The sequence below is a fragment of the Passer montanus genome, unplaced genomic scaffold, assembly GCF_014805655.1.
Source record: "Passer montanus isolate IOZ18808 unplaced genomic scaffold, ASM1480565v1 scaffold11, whole genome shotgun sequence".
Taxonomy (NCBI): domain Eukaryota; kingdom Metazoa; phylum Chordata; class Aves; order Passeriformes; family Passeridae; genus Passer; species Passer montanus.
This window is the reverse complement of record NW_024357613.1, coordinates 11964158-11974153: the sequence shown is the minus strand read 5'-3', so window position 1 is coordinate 11974153 and position 9996 is coordinate 11964158. Positions and strand designations below refer to the sequence as shown.

The following is a 9996-nucleotide window of genomic DNA, read 5'->3' as shown; positions in this document are numbered from 1 at the left end:
AGTAGAAGCTTTTTAAGACTCTCCTGTGGGATTTTTATCCAAATTATTTGGTATGTGGGGAAGCTTCCATCCTACCTATTTTTGTAGAAAATATAGCATCGAAGCTGCATTTGACAAAGTTTAAAATTACTAGTAGAATTCTGTCATTCTCAGAGGGAACAACTACTTGATTTGTAGTCATTGATGGCCTCTAAACTCCCTCTATGGTACTTCCATGGAATATGTATCGCTCTGTACAGTGTATACATTGCAAAACTGAGCGACTCCACTCCCGTGTGTTTGGACAGCGGGGACGCAACGTTACAATCCCAAAACACGCTCGCAAGCCCACATGGTTCTCACTCCAGCTCCGCCTGCTCCAGGAGCGCATCTCCGGCATCGGTCGGCACCGGGAGGCCAGGGACGGACTGCGAAGAGCGGGCAAGCCCCGAGCAGGCTCTCCTGGTTCCCAGGCAGCCCCCGCACCAGGTACCAGCCCTCGGAAGCGCCCTGCCCGGGCAGGGCGGCAGCTGAGCCGCCCCACGCCCCGACAGGGCAGGGACAGCGCCCCGGCACGGGCCCAGCAGCGCCCCCGGCACGGGACAAGCACGGGCAGGAGCGGTGCCGGTGACTCGGCCAGCGGTGCCCAGCGGTGCCCAGCGGTGCCCAGCGGTGCCCGGCCGTGCCCAGCGATACCGGCGGTGCCCGGCGGCGGGCGGAGGTGCTCCTCGGCGGGGAGGGGGCGGTGCCGTGTTGCCGCCGCCGCGGAGCGCCACGGAGCTGCTGCATCCTCATCCTCATCCTTATCTTCATCCTCTCATCCTCATCCTCATCCTCCCCTCCCCTCCCCTCCCTGGGCGCGACCCCGCCGGCTCCCCCCGCCCAGGGGGCGGGAAGCAGCGGGCTGCCCGCGGTGGCGGCGCGCCCCGAAGCGGCTCCCTCCGCACGGCGTTTCCCCCACCCCGCCGCTCCGCCGATAAATCCCCGAGCCGGGGGCAGCGCGGCACTCGGCGGCTGCCGCGCTGCGGGGAGGCGGCGGAGCTCGGCCCCCTCCCCGCGGCGGGGACCCCGACACGGGCAGCAGGAGCTCAGGTGAGCGCCCGGGGCTGGGGGAGGAACGGGGCCGTGCGGGGCTCGCAGGGAGCAGCGGGAGTGTGCGGGGCGCTTCGTCTGACCCGTGAGGGGACCTGCTGCCAGGGGGAACCCCGCTGGCACAGCGGCGTGCTGGCAGCAAGATGCTGCCCTACGGTTTCTGCGTGAACCGGGAAGTTTTCCTTGGTGAGCTTTGAGGCGGGGTCCCGGAGGGCTCCCTGGGGGCTCGGGGCTCTGCCCAGGGCTGTGGCACCGCGGGAAGCTCGCAGAGAGGTGAGCGGCGGGGGTGCGCACCCAGCGCGGCTCCCCCGAGGCGCCCGGTGAGCAGCGGGAGCTCCGGGGCTGCCCGGCATCCCCCGTCCCTGCCCGTGCTGCTGGAGGTCCTCTCTAAAGTACCCCTCAACAGGTAAAAAGGTCAGTGCTCTCCCCTTGCTTTCTCACACCGGAGTCGGGGCTGAATGGTGACATGATGCACAGGATGTGAAAATACTTATTCTCAGTACTGTGCGAGGTAGACTGTATTCCTTGCTTCGGGAATGGACCTCCAGGGGCATGGAATGCAGGTGTTGAGCTGTTCATCTGCCTGGTAGTCCTTGTGACTCAAAACGAGCAGCAGGTGGAATCGAGACCTTCATTTGGCTAGAGGCTGTACGGTCCTTCAGTGTCTAGGCAGATGGCGAGCAGAAAAGAGGGTTAGTTCATTTTATTGTTTGTAACCACCCTTTCACTTCAAGTTTGAGTCCACGGCAACTAAATGGCATGCTATTGACAGCATAAGGCATTTAATCTGTGTTTAGTTATTTCCTGGTGGCTGGGAATCTTACAGAAAAAATTCTGAAATGTTTAGTTTCAAAGGATTGGAATTGCCATGAGATCACGCATTCAAAAAAACTGGGGCTCTAAGTTTAAAAAGAAAAAAAAAAACACCAAATCTGCACCTCTAATGATGCACTAATTTCCCATAGAGAGACATGAAAAAATAGCATCGACCCAGCAAAGTGCTTGTTAAATTCAAGTGAGGGCTTACATACTATGAGCTTCGGTGGAATTACTCAGAAGCTAAAGGCAAGGCTGAAGGCAAATGTGCTTCTGTGATTCCCCAAACCAGGGCTTAAGTACTGTTCATTGAAGTGTTCAGTTGCATGAATCACACTCATTCAAAAGTTCAAGGCAGACCAAATCAGAGAAAACATGGACTGAAAGCATTGTCAGCTCCTCTGCACAGGAACCAGGTAATCACCAGCCCTGTGGATTTTTCTCAGGATTTTTTAGGAGGTCTCTAAGTATAGAGTGAGCAGATCTTGACTGTCTTGAAATGCAGATTGCAATCTCCTAGGAGCCAATAGCCCTCCATGATCATGGGTTGGCTTCAGCCTATCTTTGCATTTCAGTCATGTCTCAAACTTTGGGACTTGGGAGGGCACCTTTTATGGTATCTGCCCAATTTAAAAAATACAAGCACACAGAAAAGCTCTTATTTCTAAAAACCATTATTTCAAATTCATTTATAAGCACCAAAAGCATAGATTATTGTGCACCAGATACAGAGATAATTTTGAGGAACCAGAGCACTTGCCAGCATGAAAAAAGGACAACATTATATAATTATCATGTCCAAAGAGTAGCATTTATTTCTAAATATCTTTGTTCTTCTGCAAGGTAGTCTTGGATTCCTATGAAATTAGAGAAAACTGTACTTAACTGTTCCCTGTTTTTCTTCTATTGACAAAGTCCTGTGCATGCTGAAACAATCTGTATCCTTGGATATCTTCCCATTCTTTTCAGGATGCAGATAAACATACCTGTCGTAAGAACTTTAAGAAATTTAAGATGTATGTTTGCTTGTATTGTTGTTTAACAACTTCAGGAATGTACAGGCAGAGGCAGTGTTGGTTTTGCTGTTCTGAGCTTCAGCCTGTTGCTGTTGATAATGTGCCTTTGTTGATGTTGGGGGCAGTTTTGGGGTTTTTCTTTTTCTTTTCTCTGTAAAACCCACCAGCTTCACCAAGTGGCCACGTAAAGACAGTGAATGTCAACTTTAAAATCTGTGTTTCCTTGATCCTGGTATTTCTGCTGAAATCCTGGTGCCCCTTGCTGGCAATTGCATTAATAAGCAAAGAGGAAACTGGCAGAGGCCCCTTTCTGACTGAGGGATTTGGATTTAGCATAACTTCCCTGTAAGAATGATACTTAAGACATAAGAATCTCTTCCAGGACACAAAGGAAGGAGTCTTGTATATTAAAAAAGGAGGAAAAAAATTCCCAATGCAAACAACAAGAAAAGCCTTAAATCAGTTGAAAGCTGTTTGGAGGGTCATTGGGCAAACACATGGAGCACACCAGGAGAAAGGAAAAAGGTCACCATGCCAAACTCAACTCCATCTAATTGCATTAAGTCTGTCAAATTAATCCCTGGCACAACTTGGCTGAAAATATTTCTCTGTGTCTCTGTAAGTGACTCGTGTATTAAAAAGGCAAGCACCTATTTCTCCACATGCTCATGTAAATGTGTCTGTTTATGAACAGCCCTCTCAACAGCATTTGGCCTGGGTAAAATGAAACACCTGCCCAAGATTTTACTTCTGCAAACAGCTGGTGGATTAGCCCTTCTAAACCTTTTTACACAGAAAATTTTGTGCTCTTGATGGTCCTGGCAGTAATAAATGTGGGGTCTGTGGAGGTCAGTGTGGTGGGAAGTTCAGCAGGTAGAGATGAGGTCAGAATTTGAATGTAGCTGAGGTGAAGCAGAGATGTGATCTGCAGAAATGAGTTCAGGAAGGCCAGGTAGGGAGCATCATGCTGAGCTGGGAATAATCTGCTGCACAAATGTAGTATGGAAAGCAGCTTGCCTGGTAGCACTTCTACCAGTAAAAAAAGCAGTGCTGAGAGAAAGCCAGACCCTTCACCATGCTGCTCAAGGAGGACTGCAACCTACAAAATATGTGGTGGGATCTGGTCCCACAGCTCGATGTTGGTGGGGTCTTGGCTGAAGGAGTCTGCCACTTGGGACACAGCTGTCAATTACCTGGTGAGGGTGCAGGGAAGGGCTTAAAAAACATGGCCTGGAGGAGATTAATCAGGCTCCTTAACCTCAAGAGTGAACTGAAGCAGGACGTGCTTGCAGCCTCCAGATTTATAAAGCTGCTCCCTGTGCAGCCAGTATGGACTCAAGCGCCCCTGGAACCATGGTGTTGGACCTGCTGAGAAACTTCCCACAGGGAAGCAGCAGTTGTACTCCTATCCAAGCAAGGAAACACCCTGAAAGACCCACAGGGTATATCCTTGGATATCCTGGGCTTGGGTAGCACTTGGCAAGGGTGCTTTTGTAACAGGGAGCTACTCCTACAAAGGGGTATTTTTCTTTAGTCTCATGGACAGCAAAGTCCAAAGTGGAGTTTTTGGTAGCACCCAAACCATCATTCACTCTGCAGTACTACCAAAATATATCCAGCAGTACCATATCAGCAGCTCATCGAATACAATTTAAAATGTTTGGGGGGCAGTGTATTGCAAGTCCCCAGCATTGTCACTTGGTTACTACCACTGGAAACCCTGTTCCTTTACGCTTCTGGCCAAATGCCATGGCTTCAGCCTGGCAGGGAACAGGATGCACTGAGACCTTTAGCACCACACTTGCAGAATTATCTCTTTTTCTCTGCAAGACTTTCCAAGTACAGATATCCTGGAGGAATATCATGCTGACAGCTTCTAATTATGCTACTGGTTGATTTACCAATTTATGCTCTTTTAAGAGCTAGAAGTCAAGGAAGGCCAGGAATGTTCCCTTCCCTGAGCCCACATCTCAGATGATGTGGCATCTCTTTGGCAGAGCCTTTCAGAGGAGGGGAGTAACACACATCCAGTTCTCCAGGATGACAGCCCCCAGTCCCAGCATGGGCTAGCTGAGCCTTGGACTGTTTCCTGTCCCTCCAGACACTCTCTTTTTACCTCTGGGCATTTTTGCAACTGCCTGTGCTGTGGCAGTATCCCACAATATTTGGCAGGGCCTAAATACACTGACTAGCTCCAGATCCACCTCTTTTTTTAATCTGTTTGGAAAGATTTTGGTTTATACTTATAGCATAAAGCAGCACAAAAAGGCAAGATAGTTATAGACCTACACATTTATTTTCTTTAATGTATTCCTCCCCACAAGCTAAATTAGACAGATATTCCTATTAAGGTTTTAGTGGTTCTGGTTTACTTTGTTTCTTTCTTTTTTTTTTTTTTTTTATAATCAAGCAGCCCAGGCTATCTGCTACCCCAGACAGCCACTGCTACTTTTTCTTTAATGTATTCCTCCCCACAAGCTAAATTAGACAGATATTCCTATTAAGGTTTTAGTGGTTCTGGTTTATTTTGTTTATTTCTTTTTTTATAATCTGGCAGGCCAGGCTATCTGCTACCCCAGACAGCGATTGCTACCTGCCCTGCTGTTCTGCTCTTTTGTCTTTTTTTTTCTTTTCTTTTTTAATACCCATTACAAATACTCATATAAATACCCATTTTAAACTAGGATAAGACCATACAAATGGGGTCCCACATAGCAAAATGCTCTCATGAACTGTGTCTCATGGCCTGGACCCTGTGCTGCTTCTGTCTTCCAGTGTCTTGCCTGTAGGAGACAAATTTGAAGCCAAGCATAAAAAATAAAAAAAACTGAAAAGCACCATTCAGAAAGATTTATGATCCTGTTTCATTAGGGATGCATATGTGGAATTATTCCCTGCCTGAAAGCACTGACTCAGAGCTCACATGTAAATTGCCAGGATAATTCCACTATTCCATGTTTCACAGAATTCAATGTTCCGTGCTTTGCTTCAAGTGTTTTGTTGATGAAAATCTTTCCATTTTCTCATGGAGTTTTGTAGACTGTTGAGCTGTAAGTATGTTGTCCTGACTTACAAACACAAAATGACTGCCAAACAAATTAATATCTTAATTTTAAACTGGACAGCTTCCGATCAACACCACTCTGTTCTTGCAGTAATGCTTCTGAGTAGTAGCATTTCTCATATGTGTGAGGTTCTGCATGAGGGGAGATACTTGGAACTCAGCAAAGCTGTATCCATGTTGTGTCTTAGCTTCATATTCCAAAACATCCAAAGGTGCAAAACCTAAGCAGGCTGCCAAGCAAGGCCCTGTCATGAGTGTGGATGATCATAATACACAGGCACAATTCACATGTTTATACAGCAAATAACTTAATTTTGATCTATTTACCATGGCACTTCATTAAAGGACATTAAAACAAAGAGCTTTTTAAATTGCTAAAATAGGTTAGTAGTTAGCATCTGGTTTGGAAAGTGAGTGAGGTCTGAAATGGGTTACAAGCCTGCACACATGTGTTTTGTTTATTAGATATTTTCCAACTGATCCTGCCAAACTCATTAGGATCAGAACAGTCTGACCAGAGTGAAGCAGCCCACCTGGGTACACTCTGCACCCAGCTCCGTTTGACACAGCTTGCTGTGTTAGCTGTCACTGCTCAGGTGGCTTTCCACGCAATTCATGTTTCCCTGAGTCGTGACGGTTAAGTATCCATTTTTCTCTTCCTGGGGAGACTAATGCCTTTCTAGCTGTTGTATTTCATAGGCCAGCATAAAGCAGGCAAGTGGTCTGGCAGAGTGATAAATATTTGATAAAACTGCTTTGCATGGTGTGAGTGTGAACTTCACAGTGTGGAGACAGCTAAAAACCAAATTATGCTGTGCATAATCTTCTTGAATTAAGAGCCCAGATTGTCACTGGTTTTGTTCACTGGACTGAAACAAAGATCCAAAATTCCTGAATAATTGGAGAAATTATACATTTGATCCTGTATGAATAGGAACACTCACCTGAATCACAATTGAACTTTCCTGCTGTATGTGTATCTGAGCCTTTCACACAGCAGCTGTTTGCTGAGCCTTAAGAGAGCTTTCAGGGATATTAGAGCACACTGTGTTCCTCTGAAAAACAGCAATCATCCTGTCCATATTGGAATTCCTCCCATGGGTCCTCAAAAAACACCCACTGAACACAAGGAAGGGCTGGGAGATCTCATTAGCTATTTGAGCTTTTTGCTAATAGGGAGCCTCTGGTCTCCTTCTTTGGATATTTTCCAGTTGTCGGGTAACACATGGACATAGAAGAAAAAGACCCCCTCTTACAGGGGAGAACAAAACAAACAAAAAAAACTTAGTAAGAAGTAGTTATAAACTCTTATTGTAGTATGAAAATACTACAATAGTAGTAGTTATCTAAAATCTTGACAATTTGAGCTTGAAGAAGACTTTCTGTGATGGGACTGTGCTGCCTGACTGAGCCTCTGTGGGATCTGAGGGGTCCAAAATGCTGTTTTGGCATAGGGACTACAGTCCTAGCTGCTCCAACTTGTGGAGAAGTTTGGAACAACAAAGCAGGGAAATTTCTACACAGTATTTTTATTATTATTAGTGTTAAAGAAGTGAAGCCAGCCCTGCATTTAACTTCTTAGTTGTGTTGATCTCTGTCCTGAGGAATTTGAAGCAAACACAAACTTTCTCTTCTCCCTGGTAGCTGCAGAAGTATCTGTGAAAGACACATGAAATAGAGAGGTCTTCCATGAACAGCAATTGTGTTAAACATGCTCTGAAACCTTCTCATATAAAATGGAAACCGACACTTCTAAATGACTTGGTGTAGTCCAGTTGTCTCTTAGAAAATCCTACAGTATTTAGTGTCAAAATATCAGTTTTCAGTCACTGGTTTTAGGTTCTGGCTTATGATTAAACATACATATTAAGCTGCTAAGAATAAATACATATAATACAAAAGTAAAGCTTGCTTGTTTCCCAAGTGTTTGATAACAGAAATGTTTGCAGACACATCACTAAAAAAAAACCACACACACACAAAGAAAAAAGGAGAATACTTGACATATTTCATAGAGGAGGAAAAAAACATGTAAAGAAAACTAGATACACTAGAGACTTAAGCACAACTTGCTTTGAGATAAGTTTGATATGTGGGTAGGTGATAAATATACTGGGATTTACTGGTGGAAGTACTTGTAACTGTTTTCTCTTGCTGTCAAAAAGCACAGCATGGATGTTTGGAAACTTACAGTCCTGCAGTTTCTACTAACTGTTCCTGTTAATAAGTGCTAGCAGAGAACCCTGCCCAGTGCTGATGAACATCCAGAAGAGCAAGTGAGAACATCCTGGACAAGCCTTAGGGACATCCAAGCTCAGGGAGTGAGATGAGCGTGAGGCTCATGCTAAGGCACCGCTTTGCATTACCAGGAAAGCTTAAATCTAGAGCATGGGCAGGTGCAGGCACCAGGGCCAGGGGAGGAGGAAGCAAGGACTTGGCCCAGTCACAGCAATATACTGGAAGAAAAAAATCCTGCCAATTTTCTTGAGTCCCTGCTATCTCTACAAATTTACTGCAAGTGCTTTGGGGGTTTGTCCATGTCCACTGGAGCCAATAGAGGTCTGGGAACTGCTGAACATGTAAATGAATTTTTAATATGTAATCAGATAGGGAAGAAAATGTTACTTAAGTGTCTTCCACAGCCTATTAAAACACTTAACTTTTCTTAACACTTAATTTTTCTTTGGTTGTGGAGGAAGTTTTCTAACGTAAAATTCTATTAACCTGTCTCCTTTGTAGTCTGAGGAATTCAGAAGGTGTGACTAGACCCAAGTGCAGGCTCTTCCCAAAGTTATGAATATGTAATGGAGCTTTTGCATCCCCTGTATATGAGATCCAGGCTGTCACACTTGAAATGATCCTGTAGCTTTTCCTTGTGGACAGAGTGAGCTGACAACCATCACAATCTGCTGGACATACTCAACACCATCCAGTAAGGTTTGTGACCAGGGACAAGTATCTCATTGATCCCTCTCTGTATTCACCCTGGCCATTCCTTGCCAGTGATTCTGCTTGGGCATTAGAAGAGGATTGGGAAAAAAATGTTAAAAGGGTGGTTCCAGAGCAGCCAGACTCAAATGATGGAGAGAACCCTGAGAGTTTGCCACCTTGACTACAGCAGTTTCCAACAAGTGAATGACATCCAGTTGCATCCATCTCCCGAGCTTTATGAGTGCCCAGGTGTGACCAGCTCCTGTGTCACTGATCAGCCCCATACAGGAACCTTCCTTTAAACACACACAGGCATGTCCCTTGAAATACTCCTGGCTCTCCCTGCTGTGCAGCTCTGCCCTGGGACCTCCAGGTGCACGCTGCCAGAAGCAAGCAGCAGAGCTGTTACCACACAGCCTTTGGAGCTTGAACCTAGAATGGAAAATGTAAGATGGGTTAAAATGCAGATGCTAGCATTTGGCTCATCTCGTGCTTTAATTTTTACAGCACAGCTTAATTTGACGTTCTCCTTTTCATGTATAGCACATTCTAGTCAGCCGTTTAATAAGAAATTCACCCAGCATTAAGAGCCAAGTAATACAGTCCTTATTTTCTGATAGATTTATAGCCCAGAAGCTTGCAGACAGCACTCTGTCAGATGTGGGATGATTTTAATGTGCAGGCAGCATTTTCATGGATAAAATTTCCATTATTTCATAACCAAGCTATTGCTTTCTAACCAGGCACACAATGGGCATTATTCACAAAGGGGGAAAAAAGATATCTATCTTTCAGAAACCATATTTTGGATGCATGTAAAATCTCTCTTCTCTGTGTGTTTAATTCATGATACTGATTATATCATGGTTTATTTTCAGAAAAATGTTTTTTTTCTCGGAAACTGGCTTATAAAATAATGTCTTTTAAATATTGTCTTCAGCAGAAAAGCATGGTAATTTTATTTTTAGTATTTTTAGGCATTAAAAAATTGATTCAACAACACACAGATTAATGGGACTTTTAATGTAACAACCTTTCAACAATTTCATCATCCAGTACAGTAGTACCAACACTGATCTAATTTTGGCCCATTTTAGA

At 45.2% G+C, this 9996-nt stretch overlaps 1 protein-coding gene across 2 annotated transcripts in view; it reads left to right on the top strand.

The window, feature by feature from the left end:
• Nucleotides 1-370: 370 nt before the first annotated feature.
• The window catches only part of HTR1E (5-hydroxytryptamine receptor 1E), a 33019-nt gene continuing 23393 nt past the window's right edge, over nt 371-9996 (top strand). Inside the window, exon 1 of one of the 2 annotated variants that reach the window (XM_039728476.1) lies at nt 371-468. The gene's annotated coding sequence lies outside the window, so the exon portion shown is untranslated. Of the gene's footprint in view, nt 469-696; nt 1072-9996 lie in introns of those variants that run through there. The other variant, XM_039728465.1, reaches the window with a different exon arrangement.